This window comes from Lynx canadensis, chromosome A1 (assembly GCF_007474595.2).
Source record: "Lynx canadensis isolate LIC74 chromosome A1, mLynCan4.pri.v2, whole genome shotgun sequence".
In the NCBI taxonomy this organism is placed as follows: Eukaryota; Metazoa; Chordata; class Mammalia; order Carnivora; family Felidae; genus Lynx; species Lynx canadensis.
In genome coordinates this window covers 218649461-218669671 of record NC_044303.2, presented here as the reverse complement: position 1 = coordinate 218669671, position 20211 = coordinate 218649461, and positions in this window count along the sequence as shown.

The window sequence follows — 20211 nt, the reverse complement described above, 5'->3', positions numbered from 1 at the left end:
AAAATGGGCATTCAATATGTATATTTGAAAACAAAACAAAACAAAACAAACAACATTTTATGCCTACAAGCAAATTCCCAACTATAAATAAGAGAGATATCCTTAATATACCTCAATGATGATAGGAAGGAAAGTTTATGCAAGGCCAATTGTCCAACAGGAACTAATAAGATATTTAGGAAAAAATATAGAGATATTGTATGATAGTTTTGCTTTAAATACTGGTTTTATTTTTTCTAAAATAGTATTTTCAATATTTTTTTCAGAGTATTTTCTATCCTAAATTAACAGTATAATGTCAAATATAAATTATCGTGGTTTTGTTTGTTTTTCTCGGTGCTAGCAAATCATAGTATATTTTAAATTTAAATTTTATTTTCTAAATTTTCTTACAGATGTGTAGGCCTAACTGGTCATTAGAATATTATGATAATGGATTTGGGAATAATACGAAAACATAACCAAATTACTTGTATGTGATTTGATGTTTCAAAAAGACTATAGTTCACAAAATACTCTGCTACTGTTAAAATGATCATGTTTAAGAATTAAAAGGGACTTCAATATGTAAATGATATAAGTACCATTTGTTTAGTCCACTAGTTTTTAATACTGTATTTCTTGATCCTTTTTTAAACTTGAGAAGTTACATTTTAGCTGTTACCATGAACACAAAAATATATAACATTTTATATCATCTTACTTTGATTTCTAAATCACAATTCATAGAAAATGCAGTTTTGGGGCATTGTCCTGAAAGATAATCTTCTGAGAGTATCAAGTGATTGGCACACCAAAATCATTGGTCATTTCTAAGCTAGGGATAAGTAAGGGAAAATAATTTAAAATATGTATAAACTTATTTACAGTCCTCTAAATCACTATTTTTCAACTAATTATATACAGTAATCAATATTTATAAATAATTCATTCTTATGAAGTGTCTAGTATATATTTTAGTGTTACCAAGCATAATAGTGTCATGTGGAGAAGGTCTCTATTAATAATTTATTTCAAATCACACCACAATAAGTGTGTATCTAGAGAAAATATCCTGTCTTCATGTTGAGTGAAATGATGTGATTTCTGGGTGTATCTAAGTATATTTTGCTACTTAATATTTAAATATAACATGCTTATGATTTCAAGGTTGATTTTATATGTACCATATAATTCTGTTATCAATATATCTGTCTCTTTTCAGGAGGTAAAATCATTAATGTGGATCCATATGTATTAATGAAAAAGCTTCAGGATCTATTTTTACATTTTGAAAAATATTGAGATACTGATGCATTTTGTTGAGAAAATGATAGTTTTTACTGAGGGGAGAAACAAAAGCAAACTACAAATCCCTATCTCTGAATTTATGGTTTTAAAAATTCATAGACATTGGAATTGAAAAGAACCCACTTGTTAATGATTTTCTTGAAGAAGTGCATTAGAAAGAAGTGAAGGATATATGTTTTTAATTATTTGTATTTGTACAATTAAAATATGAGTAGTTAATTAAATGTACTTCCAATTTTTGTAGCATTTTAATTCCTAGTTATTTAGGGATACAAAATGCAATGTCCAATTTTTCCTAAAAAAATAACAAGTTATACACAGGTAACTTCATGGAAGAATATAAAAGATTATTTATTAGGATGACATTTACCCACAAATAAAATTTCTTACATGATTTTCTTTTTCAAAAAAAAGATTTAATGAGAAATATTCCTTTCTAAATACTGTGATAGAAGTCAATCAATATGTCTAGCACCTGCAGCCCACTGCTTTGCCAATAATTCTTCCATTTGATTCTCTTGAAAAGCATTTTTCTTCAATAATCCTACATGAAGATAACTCTATTATTCTCATTTACTGAATGACTTCTTTTTTTTTAATGTTTATTTTGTGAGAGAGAGGATGAACAGGGAAGGGGCAGACAGAGAGGGAGGGAGAAAATCTTAAGCAGGCTCCATGTTCATTGCAGCCTCCACTTGGGGCTCGATCCCATGAACCTGACCTGAGCCAGTTTTAAGAGTCAGACGCTTACCCAACTGAGCCACCCAGGGGGGCCCTGAATGACCTCTTCTATTCTGGTTTCCTGACTACAGAGTACATAAGGAGAAATTGAACATGCAGAAATACACCTTGTATAATAGAGTTTTGTCAGTCAACACCTGTGAAACATGGTTAAGTATTTATTAAATGATTTCTCTCTATCAAGAAATATTTTCTACTTTTTATCGCTTCAGAGGATATGAGCTTTTGACCAATAATTATTATGCTTTTTGCTCTAAGTCATTAAGTTTCCTTTAAATACAAATAAATATTACGCCATGTACTTACAAAATAAGTATGTCGTTAGAAAAACTTGTCAGTTTCTCAAACTATACCTGCACACTTTCTCAGTATAAAACTATGCCGTTCTTTCATCACCATCTGATTATTATAAAAACAATTGGTACATTAAAATAAACTTGACAACATGTTTTATATAGAGATCTAGAAAAAGTAAATGCTCTAACCTATATTTTCAAGCAGTGTTTTTTAATATATTGAACTATTTAATTAAAAATAGACACCAAATGGGGCGCCTGGGTGGCGCAGTCGGTTAAGCGTCCGACTTCAGCCAGGTCACGATCTCGCCGTCCGTGAGTTCGAGCCCCGCGTCAGGCTCTGGGCTGATGGCTCGGAGCCTGGAGCCTGTTTCCGATTCTGTGTCTCCCTCTCTCTCTGCCCCTCCCCCGTTCATGCTCTGTCTCTCTTTGTCCCAAAAATAAATAAACGTTGAAAAAAAAAATTAAAAAAAAAATAAAAATAGACACCAAAAAAAATAGACAACAAAATGTACCTTGCTTAATTTTATTGCCCTATCAAAATATTAGTTTCTAAGATGTGAAAATAATTTAAATAACCTGAATACCTAAAAAATTACCTAGGGGTGCCTAGATGGCTCAGTCGGTTAAGCATCTGATTTCCTCTGGGGTCATGATCTCACTGTTGCTGCGTTCGAGCCCCGCATCAGGCTCTGCACTAACAGTGTGGAGCCTGCTTGGGATTGTCTGTCTACCTCTCTCTCGTTCTCTCACTTTTTCTCTCAAAATAAATAAATAAACATAAAGAAAATTACCTAAACTATCCACACAAATGTGATAGTAATGAAAGAGAAGGAGCTATCACAACTTGAGAAAACAAAAGAACATTTAACATTTAGGGACATACTTTTTTTTTTTTTTTGTCATTTTCATTATTGATATCTTTAATTTTAAATTCTTTTTTTTTTTTATGAAATTTATTGACAAATTGGTTTCCATACAACACCCAGTGCTCATCCCAAAAGGTGCCCTCCTCAATACCCATCACCCACCCTCCCCTCCCTCCCACCCCCCATCAACCCTCAGTTTGTTCTCAGTTTTTAACAGTCTCTAATGCTTTGGCTCTCTCCCACTCTAACCTCTTTTTTTTTTTTTTTTCCTTCCCCTCCCCCATGGGTTCCTGTTAAGTTTCTCAGGATCCACATAAGAGTGAAACCATATGGTATCTGTCTTTCTCTGTATGGCTTATTTCACTTAGCATTACACTCTCCAGTTCCATCCACGTTGCTACAAAGGGCCATATTTCATTTTTTCTCATTGCCACATAGTATTCCATTGTGTATATAAACCACAATTTCTTTTTTTTTTTTTATGAAATTTATTGACAAATTGGTTTCCATACAACACCCAGTGCTCATCCCAAAAGGTGCCCTCCTCAATACCCATCACCCACCCGCCCCTCCCTCCCACCCCCCATCAACCCTCAGTTTGTTCTCAGTTTTTAACAGTCTCTTATGCTTTGGCTCTCTCCCACTCTAACCTCTTTTTTTTCTTTTTTTCCTTCCCCTCCCCCATGGGTTCCTGTTAAGTTTCTCAGGATCCACATAAGAGTGAAACCATATGGTATCTGTCTTTCTCTGTATGGCTTATTTCACTTAGCATTACACTCTCCAGTTCCATCCACGTTGCTACAAAGGGCCATATTTCATTTTTTCTCATTGCCACATAGTATTCCATTGTGTATATAAACCACAATTTCTTTATCCATTCATCAGTTGATGGACATTTAGGCTCTTTCCATAATTTGGCTATTGTTGAGAGTGCTGCTATGAACATTGGGGTACAAGTGCCCCTATGCATCAGTACTCCTGTATCCCTTGGATAAATTCCTAGCAGTGCTATTGCTGGGTCATAGGGTAGGTCTATTTTTAATTTTCTGAGGAACCTCCACACTGCTTTCCAGAGCGGCTGCACCAATTTGCATTCCCACCAACAGTGCAAGAGGGTTCCCGTTTCTCCACATCCTCTCCAGCATCTATAGTCTCCTGATTTGTTCATTTTGGCCACTCTGACTGGCGTGAGGTGATACCTGAGTGTGGTTTTGATTTGTATTTCCCTGATAAGGAGCGACGCTGAACATCTTTTCATGTGCCTGTTGGCCATCTGGATGTCTTTTAAGTTTACCAAGATCTTGGATAAGGTTTACCTCTCATGCTCAAAATATCTAAAACTTTTGGTAGTGTTCATAAATACATTGATAATTAAAGGAAACATTCACAGCTCTATCAAGGGAATGCAGTGTACAAGACACCTCTGTGAGAAACATGAAAAACAAAACACATTTGAAAAGAAAAATAAGTGAGTTAAGAAATGTTACTTAAATCAGATTTATTTTCTATACTGAAGTATATTTCTTTTGCATTAAATCTATTAAGTATAATATCAGTCAAGGCATTCTATAGGATATCTGCAACATCTCCTTCAGAAGAAGATATATCCTTTCTCAGAAAAATATCCTTTCTTTCACATTATGAAATCAGCCTTGATATCATTGTAGGTAGGCCCTAAGAGGAGGGATATACTCCTCAGGAGTACCGTCTCTGGTCTACTTGTTCAATGATGGCTCTCAATAGCTAGAAAACTGCATGGCATATAGTAGATTCCCAATGAATTCTTTTGATTTGTATGTGTAAGTACAAGAAATCTCAGAGAAGCAGAAATATTACAAAAGACTTGTATCTATCCCATGAAATATCCATGTGAGAGATAAAGTTTTACAATCTAAATATAAATTGTTGCAAATACTTAACAAAGTTCACATATTGAATAAAATTGGAAAAAATAAATATAATTTTTGAGTAAGTGTGGCATAACTGTTTCATATAAAAGAGGTGAGAGAGGGTAACATAAATTGCAACCTCTCATTGGTACCATCCAAATAAAAACAAAATAAATGGAATGAGTAAGTAAAAGTGTTTTTTAAATTGGAAAACAGTAAATTATAAGTTAGTTTTAAAATACGCTATTTACTGAGATAACAGAATTGAACATTTCTCTTTTGAATTTTAATAGTTACCTTTATTTAAGTCTCATGCATCCTATGTAAAGACATGTGATATGTAACCATACATGGGGAAATACATTTCATTCAACACTGGCAACAAGAGTGTGTGGTTTACTAGCAATACTTTAGCAAAACAGTGAAGAAAAATTTGTCCTTACTGGAATGTTTACCTTGCTCTCAAATTGTTCTCTATAGTAGTCTTGAGAAAGTTATAACTTGTGATTTAGAGATAGCCTACAAGAACATTATTAAAAGTTTAACTCCTCTACAGAAAGGGTTGAGGCTTAACTCCTCTACGGAAAGGTTGAGGCTTTCACTTGTAAATAAACAGTAGACACATTTTGACAAGTCAGCCTATCAGTTTCTTTAAAATAAACTATGCCAGTGCCCCTATGCATCACTCTCAACAATAGCCAAATTATGGAAAGAGCCTAAATGTCCATCAACTGATGAATGGATAAAGAAATTGTGGTTTATATACACAATGGAATACTACGTGGCAATGAGAAAAAATGAAATATGGCCTTTTGTAGCAACGTGGATGGAACTGGAGAGTGTGATGCTAAGTGAAATAAGCCATACAGAGAAAGACAGATACCATATGGTTTCACTCTTATGTGGATCCTGAGAAACTTAACAGGAACCCATGGGGGAGGGGAAGGTAAAAAAAAAAAAAAAAAAAGGACGTTAGAGTGGGAGAGAGCCAAAGCATAAGAGACTGTTAAAAACTGAGAACAAACTGAGGGTTGATGGGGGGTGGGAGGGAGGGGCGGGTGGGTGATGGGTATTGAGGAGGGCACCTTTTGGGATGAGCACTGGGTGTTGTATGGAAACCAATTTGTCAATAAACTTCATATAAAAAAAAATGAGAAAAAAAAAATAAAATAAACTATGCCAATGTCCATTTCCTCAATCTTTTTTTAAAAAAAACACATTTTTAGAGCACTTTTAAGTTCAGAGTACAATTGAGGTGGTGATAGAAATTTCTTTTATATCCCCTATCACCGCACATACATAGCATCCCCCCTTACCAACATCCCTCGTGAATCATACGGTGTTCCAGCCTTTACAGATGGGCTTATTTCACTCAGCAATATGCATGTAAGTTTCAGCCATGTCTTTTCTTGGCTTAAGAGCTCATTTATTTCTTTGTGTCATCTTCAGTTTCTTCATCCGTGTGTTATAGTTTTCAAAGTACAGGTCTTTTACCTTGGTTAGGGCTATTCCTATGTATGTTATTGTTTTTGATGCACTAAGTGGGATTGATTCTTTAATTTCTCTTTCTGCTGCTTCATTATTGGTGTATAGAAATGCAATAGATTTCTGTACATTGATTTTGCATCCTGTGACTTTATTTGTCTACAGTTCTAGCAGGTCTTTTGGGTATTCTACATAGAGTATCATGTCATCTGCAAAGAGTGAAAAATTGACTGCCAATTTGGATGCCTTTTATTTCTTTTTGTTGTCTGATTGCTGAGACTAGGACTTCCAGTATTATGTTAAATCACAATGATAAGAGTGGACATCCCTGAAATGTCCTGATCATAGAGGAATTTCAGTTTTTCCTCATTGAGGATGATATTAGCTGTGTGGGTTTCTCATTGATGACCTTTATGTTATTAAGATATGTTCCTTCTATCACTACTTTGTTGAGTTTTTTATCAAGGATTAATGGTCAGATGTTTTTTTTTTTTTTTTCTACATCTGTTGAGAGGATCATATGGTTCTTATCCTTTTATTTACTAATGTGGTATATCACATTGATTGATTTGTGAAGTTGAACCACCCTTGCAACTTAGAAATAAATCCCACTTGATTGTGGTGAATGATTTTTTTTTACATTTATTTATTTTTGAGAAACAGAATGAGACAAAGCATGAGCGGGGGAGGGGCAGAGAGAGAAGGAGACACAGAATCTGAAGCAGGCTCCAGGCTCTGAGTAAGTGGTCAGCACAGAGCCTGATGCAGGGCTTGAACGCACAAACTGTGAGATCATGACCTGAGTCTAAGTCGGATGCTCAACTGACTGAGCCACCCAGGTGCCCCTGATGTTTTTAAATATATTGTTGGATTTTGTTTACTAGTATTTTATTGTGAATTTTTGCATCCATGTTCATTGAGGGTATTGGCCTGTAGTTCTCTTTTTTAGTAGAGTCTTTATCTGGTTTGCTGTCAGGGTAATGGTGGCCTCATAGAATGGATTTTGAGAGGCGCCTGAGTGGCTCAGCGGTTAAGCGTCCAACTTCGGCTCAGGTCATGATCTCACAGTTCGTGAGTTCAAGCCCCGCGTTGGGCTCTGGGCTGACAGCTCAGGGCCTGGAGCCCCCTTCGGATTCTGTGTCTCCCTCTGTCTGCCCCTCCGCTGCTTGCACTCTGTCTCTCGCGTTGTCTCAAAAATAAATAAACATTAAAAAAAAAAAAGAACAGATTTTGAAGTTTTCCTTCCTTTTTTTTTATTTTTGGGGTAGTTTCAGAAGAATAGGTATTAACTCTAAAAGTTGGTAGAATTAGGGGTTCCTGGGTGGCTCAGTTGGTTAAGGGTCAAACTTCGGCTCAGGTCATGATTGCATAATTCGTGGGGTCAAGCCCTGTGTAGGGCTCTGTGCTGACAGCTCAGAGCCTGGAGCCTGCTTCAGATTCTCTGTCTCCCTCTTTCTCTGCCCCTCCCCCACTCATGCTCTGTCTCTCTTTGTCTCAAAAATAAATAAAACTTTAAAAATTATGTTGGTAGAATAAAAAGTTGGTAGAATTCACCTGTGAAGTCATCTGGCCCTGGATTTTGTTTGTGGGGAGTGTTTTAATTACTCATTCAATTTCTTTGCTGGTTATCAGTATGTTCGAGTTTTCTATTTCTTCCTGTTTCAGTTTTGGTAGTTTCTATGTTTCTAGAATTTGTCCATTTCTTCCAGGTTGTCCAATTTGTTGCCATGTAGTTTTTCATAATATTCTCATATAATTGTTTGTATTTCTGTGGAGTTGTTTGTTTTTTAACCTCTCTCATTTGTGATTTTATTTATTTGGGTCCTTTTTCATAAGTCTGGCTAGACTTATGAACTTTTACTAAATTTTTGAAGAACCAGACCCTGGTTTCATTGATCTGTTCCATTGTTTTTAGTTTCTATGTAATTTAATGGATTGGAAGAAAAAATATTGTCAAAATACTACCCAAAGTTAATGCAATCCCTATCAAAATACCACCATTTTGCACAGACCTTGAACAAGCAGTCCTGAAACTTGTGTGGAACTACAAAAGATCCTAAATAGTTAAAGCAATCCTGAAAAAGAGAGGCAAAGCTGGAGGTATCACAATTCCAGACTTCAAGTTGTATTACAAAGCTGTACTCATTAAGACGGTATGGTACAGACACAAAAATAGACACATAGACCAATAGAACAGAACAGAAAACCCATACATGAACCCACAACAAATAGTCTATTGATCTTCAGGAAAGCAGGAAAGCATATCCAATGGAAAAAATACAATCTCTTCAACAAACGGTGTTTGGAAAACTGGAGAACTGCCTGCAGAACAATGAAACTGGACCACTGTCTTTCACTGAACACAAAAATAAATTCAAAATGGATGAAAGACCTAACTGTGAAACAGGAAACCATCAAAATCCTAGAGGAGAACATAGGCAGTAACCTCTTTGAAATCAGCCGTAACAACTTCCTTCTTGGCATGTCTCTAAAGGCAAGGGAAACAAAAAGCAAAAATAAACTATTGAGACTTCATCAAAATAAAAACACTTCTGCACAATGAAGGAAAGTATCAACAAAACTAAAAGGCAGCCTATAGAATGAGAGAAGATATTTGCAAATAGCATATCTGATATAAGGTTAGTATTCAAAATATATAAAGAAATTATCAAATTAAGGAGTACCAGGTATTGTATGGAAGTGTTGAATCACTCTATTGTACGCCTCAAACTAATATCACACTGTATGTTAAATAACTGGAATTTTGGGGCGCCTGGGTGGCGCAGTCGGTTAAGCGTCCGACTTCAGCCAGGTCACGATCTCGCGGTCCGTGAGTTCGAGCCCCGCATCAGGCTCTGGGATGATGGCTCGGAGCCTGGAGCCTGTTTCCGATTCTGTGTCTTCCTCTCTCTCTCTGCCCCTCCCCCGTTCATGCTCTGTCTCTCTCTGTCCCAAAAATAAATAAACGTTGAAAAAAAAATTTTTTTAAAATAAAATAAAAAAAAAATAACTGGAATTTAAATAAAACCTTTAAAAAAAGATCACTTATTTTTAGTGCTGATAACATTCCATTGTTTGGATATACCACAGTTTATCCATTCACCTACTAAGGACATCTTGATCACTTCCAAGTTTTGGCAATTATGAAAAGCTGCAATAATCTACGTGTAGGTTTTTGTGTGGACATGTTTTCAACTTCTTTTTGGTAAATACTAGAGACTATGATTGTGGGATCAGGTGGTAAAAGTAGGCTTGATTTTATAAGAAACTGCCAAACTATCTTCCAAAATTACTGTACCATCTTGCACTCCCACCAGTAATGGATTAGAGTGCTTGTTGCTCCTTAGCATCACCAACATGTGTTCTTGTCAGTGTTCCTGATTTTGGCATTTCAGTAGGAGTTTAGTGGTATCTCATTGTTTTGGTTTGCATTTCCCTGATGACATCTGATGTGGAACACTTTTTCATATGCTCATTAGCCATCTGTATATCTCTTTTGGTAAGCTGTCTGTTCAGGTATTTGACTCACTTTTTAATCAGGTTGTGTCTTATTGTTGAGTTTTAAGAGAACTTTTTTGTATATTTTTTATAACAATCCTTTATCAAATGTGTCTTTTGAAAATATTTTCACCCTAAGGATTGTCTTCTAATTCTCTTGATAATTACCTTTTGCACAGTAGAGGTTTTAAATTTTCACGAAGTTCAGCTTATGTATTATTACTTTCATAACCCATGCTTTTGGGATATTACCTAGAAGAGCATCATCATACCCAAGATCATCAAGGTTTTCTCTTGTGTTTTCTCCTAGGTGTTGTATACTTTTGCATTTTACATCTAGGTCCATGATCAATTTCTGGTTAATTTTTGTGAATAATGTAAGGTCTGGGTCTAAATTATTTTTTTTAATTTTTTAAAGAAGTGGTCTATATTTTTTATTTAATTTTTAATATTTTTTAAAAAAGGGTGGATGTCTCCTTGTTCCAGCACTATTTGTTGAAGATACTATCTTTGCTATATTATATTGTCTTTGGTCCTTTGTCAAATATCAGTTGATTATATTTAGGTAGGTATATTTATGGGCTCTCTATTCTATTTTGTTGATCTATTTGTCTCTTCTTTTGCCAATACAACACTATCTTGATGACTGTGGCTTATTAGTAAGTCTTGAATTCATGTAGTATCTTTCCTACAACTTTGTTCTTCTCCTATTTTGGCAATTCTAAGTTTTCCCTCTCCATTACACATTCATTTTTGTACATTCACAAAATAACTTCCTGGGATTTTCATTGAGATTTCATTCAATCTGTAGGTCATTGGGAAGAAACAACATCTTGACAATATTTAATCTTCCTATCTGCAAATATAGAATATGTCTCCATTTATTTAATCCTTCTTTGATTTTTCTCAATAGAATTACATGTAGTTTTCTTCATATACATCTTGTATATATTTTGTTACATTTTTCCCTTAACATTTTTGAGGGGTGCTATTGTAAATGTTATTATACTTTTAATTTAAAAAATTTTTAATGTTTATTTATTTTTGAGAGAGAGACAGCATGAGGAAGGGAGGAGCAGAGAGAGAGGGAGACACAGAATCTGAAGCAGGCTCCAGGCTCCAAGCTATCAGCATAGAGTCCAACATGGGTCTCGAACCCACAAACCGCTAGATCATGAGCAGAACCAAAGTTGTACACTTAACCAGCTGAGCCACCCAGGCACCCCTATTTTTAATTTTAAACTTTAGTACTCATTGCTGTTGGATAGGAAAACAATTGACTTTTTTATATTAACCTTGTGTTTTGGAACTTCGCTATAATCACTACATCCAATGAGATTTGTTGTTGCTGTTTATTTTTCTAGTTTTTCTACACACATAATCATGTCTTCAAGCAAAGACAGTTTTATGTCTTCCTTCCCAATTTGTATACTTTTTATTTGTTCTTTCCATTTCACATTAGCGAGGACTTCCAATGCAAAGTTGAAAATGAGTGGTGAGAGAGATCATCCTTGTCTCCTACCAAATCTTAGTGGGAGAGCTGTGAATTTCTCACCATTAAGTATGATATTAGCGGTATGGTTTCTTTAGTCTTTACGAAGCTGGGTTAAGTTTCCCTCTGTTACTAGTTTGTTGAATGTGTTTATCGTCTTTGAATTCTCAAATGCCTTTTCTGTATCTACTGACATGATCATGTTTTTTTGTTGTTGTTGTTGATATCATACATTAATTGTGTATGTTGCAACTGGCTGGCGTATCTTGGATAAATCTTACTTTGTCATGGTGTATAATTTTTTATACATTGTTGGATTAGATTTGCTAATATTTTGTTTAGATTTTACATCTGTATTCATGTGGGGTATTGATCTAGTAGTTTTCTTTTAGTACCTGTCTTGTTTTTGGTAACGGGGTAATGGTGGCCTCATAGAATTAGTTAGGAAGGAAGTATCCCTCTACTTCTATCCTCTGAAAGAAATTGTAGAGAATTGGGATCATTTGTTCCTTAAATGCTTGGTAGAATTCCCGGTGTGCTCATTGAGGCCTGATGCTTTCTGTTAGCAAACGTTATTAACTATTGATTCAATTTCTTTTAATAGATATAGGCTATTCAGAATGCTTGTTCTTGTGTGGATTTTTCTAGATTGAGTCTTTCATTGCAGTGGCCCATTTCATTTAGATGATCAAATTTGTGAGCATAGGGTTGGCCATAGTATCTGTTTATTATTGTTTTATTGTCGATGAGATCTGTGGTTATGTTTCATCGTCCATTTCTGATATTAATGTTTTTGGCCTCACTTTTTTTTTTCTTAGTTAGCCTGGATAGAGGCTTACCAATTATATTGATTTTGTTGAAAGGACCAGCTTTTGGTTTCCTTGATTTTCTCTATCAATTTTCAAATCAGTGATTTCTGCACTAAATCTTACTATTTATTTTTTGTGCTTATTTTGGATTTAATTTGATATTTTTCTGTTTTACTAACTTGAAAACACTGATGATTAATTTTAGATTTTTCTTAGTTTTTAATATATGCATTCAATGCTTTGAATGTTTTTCTAAGCACTGTGTTTACTGCATCCTCCCCAAATTAAGTTGGGGTTTCATTTTTACTGAGTTCAAGATATTTTTTTAAGTTTCTCTTCAGATTTCTATTTTGACCCATATTTTATTTAAAAGTGTATGGCTTAATTTCTACATATTTTGGAATTTTCTAGTTGTCTTTCTGTTACTGATTTCTAGTTTAATTTTTTATTATTGTTTGTTTCAAGTTTTTACTTAAATTCTAGTTAGTTTACATATAGTGTGATATTGGTTTCAGGAGTAGAATTTAGTGATTCATCCCTTACATATAACCCCTGGTGCTCATAACAAGTGCCCTCCTTAATACCTATCACCCGTTTAGTCCATCCTTTGCCCACCTCCCCTCCATTAACCCTCAGGTTCTTCTGTGTACTTAGTAGCATCATATGGTTTGCCTCCCTCCTCTTCTTTTTCCCCCTTCGCCTGTGTTAATTTTTTTGTTCCATGTGAACTCTAGAAGTATATGTATTCTGCTGTTGTCAGATGAAATAGTCTTCTGCAAATGTCAATTAAATTCATTTGATTCGTGTTGTTGTTGAGTTCAAATATGTGTCTACTGATTCTGCTGCTTTGTCCATTTCTGACAGAGGAGTGTTGCAATCTTCAACTATGAAAGTCGATTCAACTATTTTTCTTTGCAAATCTTCTTGTTGTTACATTGCTTAGTTTGAATCTCTGATGCTAGGTGTATACACATTAAAAATTGATGTCTTTTTGAAGAGTTGGCCCTTTATCATTATTTAATACCCTTGTTTACCCCTGATAACTCTCTGTGCTTTGAAGTCCACTCTTTCTGAAATTTATAATATATTTACTTTGCATCTGTATATTTCTTTACATTTAAAGTAGAGATATCAGTTGGTTCTTAGTATAATTCCTGTATACCCATATCTCTTAAATTGTGGCTGGCCAATGACTTGCATGGTAATCTTGGGGGTGCTCATTTCAAATGCAAATTCACATAGGAATAGATGGAGAACATCTACAGAATGTTGGGGGTGAAGACCAATTACTTGCATTTTAAACAAGAACACCAAGTGATTATGATACACAATACAATTTGGTAATCAAAGCTGTAAAGACAGGTTTTTACATATTTTTTATGTAGGCATTCACTTACACAAGAATTAAAAACATATTAATACTTTCTTAGCCAGATTTTTTAACAGATCATTCAGTTATTTATGGAAATGAACAGGCTCTGTGGCTTCAGGATTGAAGTGATACCTCCCCTTAAAGAAGTTTTGATGGAAATGCTCAGATTTTAATTAATAGATTATTTTGGGTAACAGTGACCTCAAAAGTTTTTTTTTTACCTACATTCTCCCTTGTGAAGAAAAGCATTTACTGGGAAGGTTTCTTTCAACTATTGAGAAATAAATTTTCCAAATCTTCAAGTGTTTATTCTCTTCTTGAATTCTAGTTAATTTTGATCTTCAATTTTATGGTAATGTGCTTTGCTCATGTTGTGTGAAAATCGTATATGTCTGTTAATAATTTCTAAACACATGATGGCATTGACTAAACTCATGGCACTGTGTTGCTGCGTAGGTGTTATAATTCTCCATCATATAAGTTATATTTTTCTATTAAATTTGTACCACTGGGGGCGCCTGGGTGGCGCAGTCGGTTAAGCGTCCGACTTCAGCCAGGTCACGATCTCACGCTCCGTGAGTTCGAGCCCCGCGTCAGGCTCTGGGCTGATGGCTCAGAGCCTGGAGCCTGCTTCCGATTCTGTGTCTCCCTCTCTCTCTCTGCCCCTCCCCCGTTCATGCTCTGTCTCTCTCTGTCCCAAAAAATAAATAAACGTTGAAAAAAAAATAAATTTGTACCACTGTATCATATTACAAAATTCCAATTTTGTCTTTTTAATTTTTACCATACAAGTAGGTATTTAGTTGTGTGTGTGTGTGTGTGTGTGTGTGTGTGTGTGTCTGTAAAGCCTCTCAATAGGGTTACCATAAGTGATTTGCTACTTCCTTTGTGTCATGGATACCTTGCCAGCATTACTCTTTTCCTTGACTGATTTTCCTTACGAGCTTCCTTCTTGATTCATGTGCTATCTGAATGTATATCCCGAGCCCCTTTTTGATATCTGCTTCATAATATGTTGGCCTCTCAGACTTATGCTACTGTAAAACTAGGGGAATCATCTTAACAACTGAAAGGTTATACTCTGAACACAGTGTCTCAGACAACAGTTGTCTTGAATTCCCACTGCTGCTGCTTCTTTACCAATTCTTTTCAGAGCAGGCTGTCAGCCAAACATGGCTTGTGTGTGATGAAACTTCATGGATATGTGTCAGATGTTGGACAATCTGACATTCATATAATATTTTTCAATATTGTGAAAGTCTATCCTCACATGTCTCTGACATACTTAATGAACTTATCACATTTCAGGCATTATATATATTTTTTATAACGTGCAGAATTGACAGGTTCAAGGGGCTATAGTAGCAGATATAAAATGAGCTGTTTACAAAAAAAATGTTACTTATATAGATAATTATAGGACCAGTGTTTACTTTTATGCTATACTTATAATACAATGTGTGTCTTAGCTAAAACCATATATGAACTGAGTAACATTCTCTAAATGTCAGTAAAAAAAAATTAATGTTAAAGGAAATTGTATGAGCTCTTTATATCTACATAATAGCATATCTGTATTATGTAATAACTACCTGTAAAAAAAATGACATATCAAAATGAAACAAATAAACAAAACCCAGAAACTTGGTTATCTTATCTCATGGTGGGAGCATTTCTCAAATTTGTAGCAAAACAATGAATTGAGGAACCAAAGTCCTGATATCAGTACTACTCAGTTTTAAATTTTGTAATTTTATTTTAGATTAAATTTCTATTTTTCAGTCATTGAACCAAAGCAGTACATAGAATTCCACAATCCCTATTGTCTTAATACCAATGCTTCATTGTTGATGACCTGAACTGTACAATAAGACTATAAAGTGTGGGCCCTCCAAGGCCAACTTATCCTTTGCTGTTTTTGAAAGATAGATGGTTACAGGGGGAAAAAAAGCAACGATCCCAGATGAAAGACTAGAACTAAGGTTTTATGTTTGTTTTTGGTTGGGGGTGTAGTTGTGGGCCAGATCTTGGATCTTGAGGTAGTGGAGCATAAATAATCACATTTTTAGATTTTTTTTTAAAGTCTGTTTGTTCTTTGTCAAGTTTCTATGGAATAAGAGCTACCGATTATTTTCACCTTTCAGTTCCACAAATCCTGTTGTCAATAGAAAATCCTCCTGAATTTTTGGAAAAAGTCACCATCACATCCCAATTTTTGCTGCCTAGTTTTTCTGGTGTATGTATCATTTTATAGGCAATTCTTGGTTGATTGATTCAGTGACTGTGTAGTCTTTCACTTTGCAGATTCAAGTCTCCCTGTCCCTGACTCTCTTGCTACTTTCCCCCCTCTCTTTTCCTCTTTTCCTCCCTCTCTTCCTTCCTTCCCTTTAAGTTTAGTGTGTGTGTGTGTGTGTGTGTGTGTGTGTGTGTGTGTGTGTGTTGGGGGGAGCAGGAAGCTGGTTGATTGTTCCAGGATATAATCCAGGATCGTACATTGTATTTAACTGCCAGGTCTCTGGTTTTCTTTATTCTGAAACAGTGCTACACCTCTCTTTGTGTTTCTTACGACTGACAATTTTTTTGTTAAATTCAGAAATATTTTATTAAGTTATACCTTAATACATGTTTTGTGCTATCACTTTGTCTATGATCCGTTTTTATCCTTATTTTTTACATTTCTATTTTTATTGTTATAATTAATTGTATTTAATTTTTTGTCTCTTTTACTTTAGTATTTATATCAAAAGGATTTTATTGAGGTATTTTCATTATTTTTAGAGTTCTGTAATCTTAGCTTATATACCTTCCTATTGTTCAATCATCTTATACTGATCACTGCTGTATTTTTTCATATATTCCTTCTTTTTCTTAATTCTTTTTAGTTTTAAAATATTGGCCAGACTTTTTAGGTCTTGTTGTGAATATGTCTTTCTATTAGTTCTTTCTTATTTATTTGACTTTAAAATTTTTGCAGTTCTAATTTTCACTGATTTGGCAATACTTTCTGTTTCCCAAGTTTATATCACATGATTTTCCTGTAGGAGGAGCAGATCAGAATAAATTTTCCAGTTTCATGATCCCAGAGCTCCCTCTTCTGTTATTCCTAAGAAGTTATTATGAATATGGCATTCTATATTCTTAGATCAGTTTCCTCTGCTTCCTCTCACACATTTTGCTTCACATCTCTATCTCCCCAGTTGTTCTATTCATGTATAATTTGGATTCTATTTTGAGCAGATTCTACTCAGTCCAAGGGGTCTTTGTCCAGGAAGAGAAATAGATTTTGTTAACTTACAAATTCACAGGCTCCGGACAACTTGATTCCCTGCAACTTTTCTACACTCCCCCTTGTATTCATCTTAATGCTTGTAACACCCCTCATGATTTAATTTCCTCACCTCTAGTGGACCCACCACCCTTTCCTTTCGGTAGTGTTTGACAAGTCTGTAGTTCTTCGGTTTTTATTTCTCCCACATAGTTATTGGTCTTTCACATTGGCCTTGTAGCTATTGGTGCTTAATTATATTCCTTCCTGTTTGACAAATTGGTCAGGAAACCTTTTTACCTAGATGTAAATGTTTTTTTTTTTTTTTTTTTTTTTTTTTTTTACCTAGATGTGTCAATGGTTTATTGGTTTTGCTATCCTGGTTGTCCAGTCTCATGTGAGACTTTGGGGACAAATGGAGAGGGAGAGGAAAACTATATTGCTCCCATCACTGTCTCTATATCTCTTGTTTTATTTTTAGCCAACTCTAGCTGGTTTCATTCCTTCAAACTACTAAATATGCTTTTGTCAGAATATCCAATGACATGCGCTATTTACTATGGTTAAATTTTGTATTAGACACTCTTTAAACACTTTTATTATGTGCCTGTTATGCACACATTTTGTGTTTTCCAAGAAATAAAATATATCAAAGGTTTAATTCACTAATGAGGAAACCACCAGGATAATAAAACAATGTTCAAAGAACATTTGGAAAATTGAGTATTTATAGGCATCAAAGAAAGAATATTGGCAGAAAATCACAAGGTTAGGAGCAAGTCTATAATATTCTCAGGAAATAATAGTCCTAAATATACAGAGGTGTTTTTTTAAACTATGCAGCTGGAATCTCTAATGAACAGAAAGCTCCATTTTCACATATACCTTCAAAGAGTAAACAGAAGCACATCCCTAGGGAATTAAATACTCCTTGGATTCACCTGCTAGACAAGGCTACAGCATGACACTGAAGTCTCAGTCAACCTTGTGTTTTTTTTTTTTTTTTGGTCTTATCTTCCAGTTACTGAAATATTTCTAACAATAAGCACTCTTTTATGCACATTGCAATGTTATAGACACTGAGGCATACGGAGACTGAATAACTTGCCAAAGATCACGTTCTAGAAGGGGTCAGACCCCATGGTTAAACCCACACAGTGTGGCTTCAGAGACATTTCTCTTAATAACTACACTCTGCTTATTATCTTATAGCAATAAGACAGCATTACTGAATAAGTGAAGTCAGGATAAGATGAGGGAACCAACAAACCTGAAAAATTTAGTGGTTAAAGAGTAACAAGTTTATTTTTTTTCCCCATGTAACTGTTTAGACAGATGATGTTGATTTCAAAGTCATTCAGTTTTGTTGCCTATCTAGTTACCTGGAAGGAGAGAAAGGCATAGGGGACCATGTCTGCATATATGTGAGGGTTGTTTTTATGCCAAAGTATGTATCTTAACTATTTCATCAGATGAAAATTAGTGATATGACCTTATCTAACTTCAGATACCAGAGTTGTTACAGTTTAGCTCTATGTCCAGAGTGAGACATGGTGGTAGGTATTAACAGCTCTTAATCTAGATTATGCTTGCACATCTAGATTAAAACTCATTGTTTAGCTTAATATGTTAAGATATTTCTAAGTTTTGACCGTTTAGGTTCCTTCTGAATTTTATTATTCTACACATGCTTCAAAGAATATCTATAGAACTAATTCTTTGAACACATTCTTAAAAATGTTTTTGTATAAGGTTTTTTAAACATCAATATTGTTAGGCAATAGAGTGTACACATTTATATTTTACATTTTGTCAAATTATATTCTTAACTATTTTTTTAACTTTATTTATTTATTTTGATAGAGAAAGCACATGAGCAGGGGAGGGGCAAAGAGAAGGAGAGAGAGAATTCCAAGCAGGCTCCACACTGTCAGCACAGAGCCTGACATGGGGCTCGATCTCATGAGCCAAGGGATCATGACCTGAGTTGAAATTAAGAGTCGGAAGCTTAACTGACTGAGCCACGCAGGTGCCCCTATATTATTACTATTTAAGCAAGAGTTATTAAAATCATTTCCACAAATATCAGTATACATGTCCCTGGTGAATTTCCTTAGCAGTTCTAGTTTTTTCTCTCTCCTTGTATCCACAATCTTTGCCATATGTAACTTTGCTGTATATGGGATATTTTATTTTCCAAAGATGTCCATCTACAATAATGTCTTCCATCGTCCATACTCTGGTACAATGTGATTTTGCCATCAGAAAGTGAAATCTGGGGCTCCTGAGTGGCTCAGTTGGTTAAACGTCCAACTTCAGCTCAGGTCATGATCTCACAGCTTGTGGGTTCAAGCCCTGCATCGGACTCTGTGCTGACAGTCAGAGCCTGGAGCCTGCTTCAGATTCTATGTCTCCCTTTTTCTCTCTGCTCCTCTCTTGTTCGCACTCTTGTCTCTCTTAAAAATAAATAAACATTAAAATAATAATAATAAATAAAATTTATAAAAGAAAGTGAAGTCTAATACTGCTCCCAATGAATTGAGTGTGGTTTTATAATTTGCTTGTAATTAATAGAATGTGGTGGGATATATATACATATATACATATATATATATACATATATATATATATATATATATATGCTGCACAATGTCCAAGACTCAGTCAGAAAGTTCATGCAACTTCTGCATGGATCTCTTTGCATGCTTTCTCTGGATGAAGACATCACCATGTAGAAATCTGTCTATTCCAGGACCATCATGCAGGACTGGTCATATCTGGGCATTCTGATGTCATAGGAGAACAAAATTTCATCGATTTTAGCCCAAATGCCCGACAGGTTAAAGTAGCCAACTTCGACCCTCTGGACAAAGCTATCTACTAGCTGATAATCACTGAGTGACCACATTTCCATTTGCATGGAAAGCAAGAGTAATAATCAAACTAACCTAGAGTTGAGACAGTAAGAATCCATGATGGATAATAAAATGCTTTTTTTGTTAAGCCATTATGATTGAGGCTAGTTTGTTATGCATCAGTGGTAACTGAAACACAACATCCTCTCAGTTTGAGTCCGTTTAACCTGTTTGATCAATGTGTGGTTAGTAGACATAACACTATAGGATGTTTGACAGTGCTTTCATATTTCTGCTTGTTTCCTGATCTTCTGTCATCACCATTAGAAGGATATGGCCAGGCTAGCCCA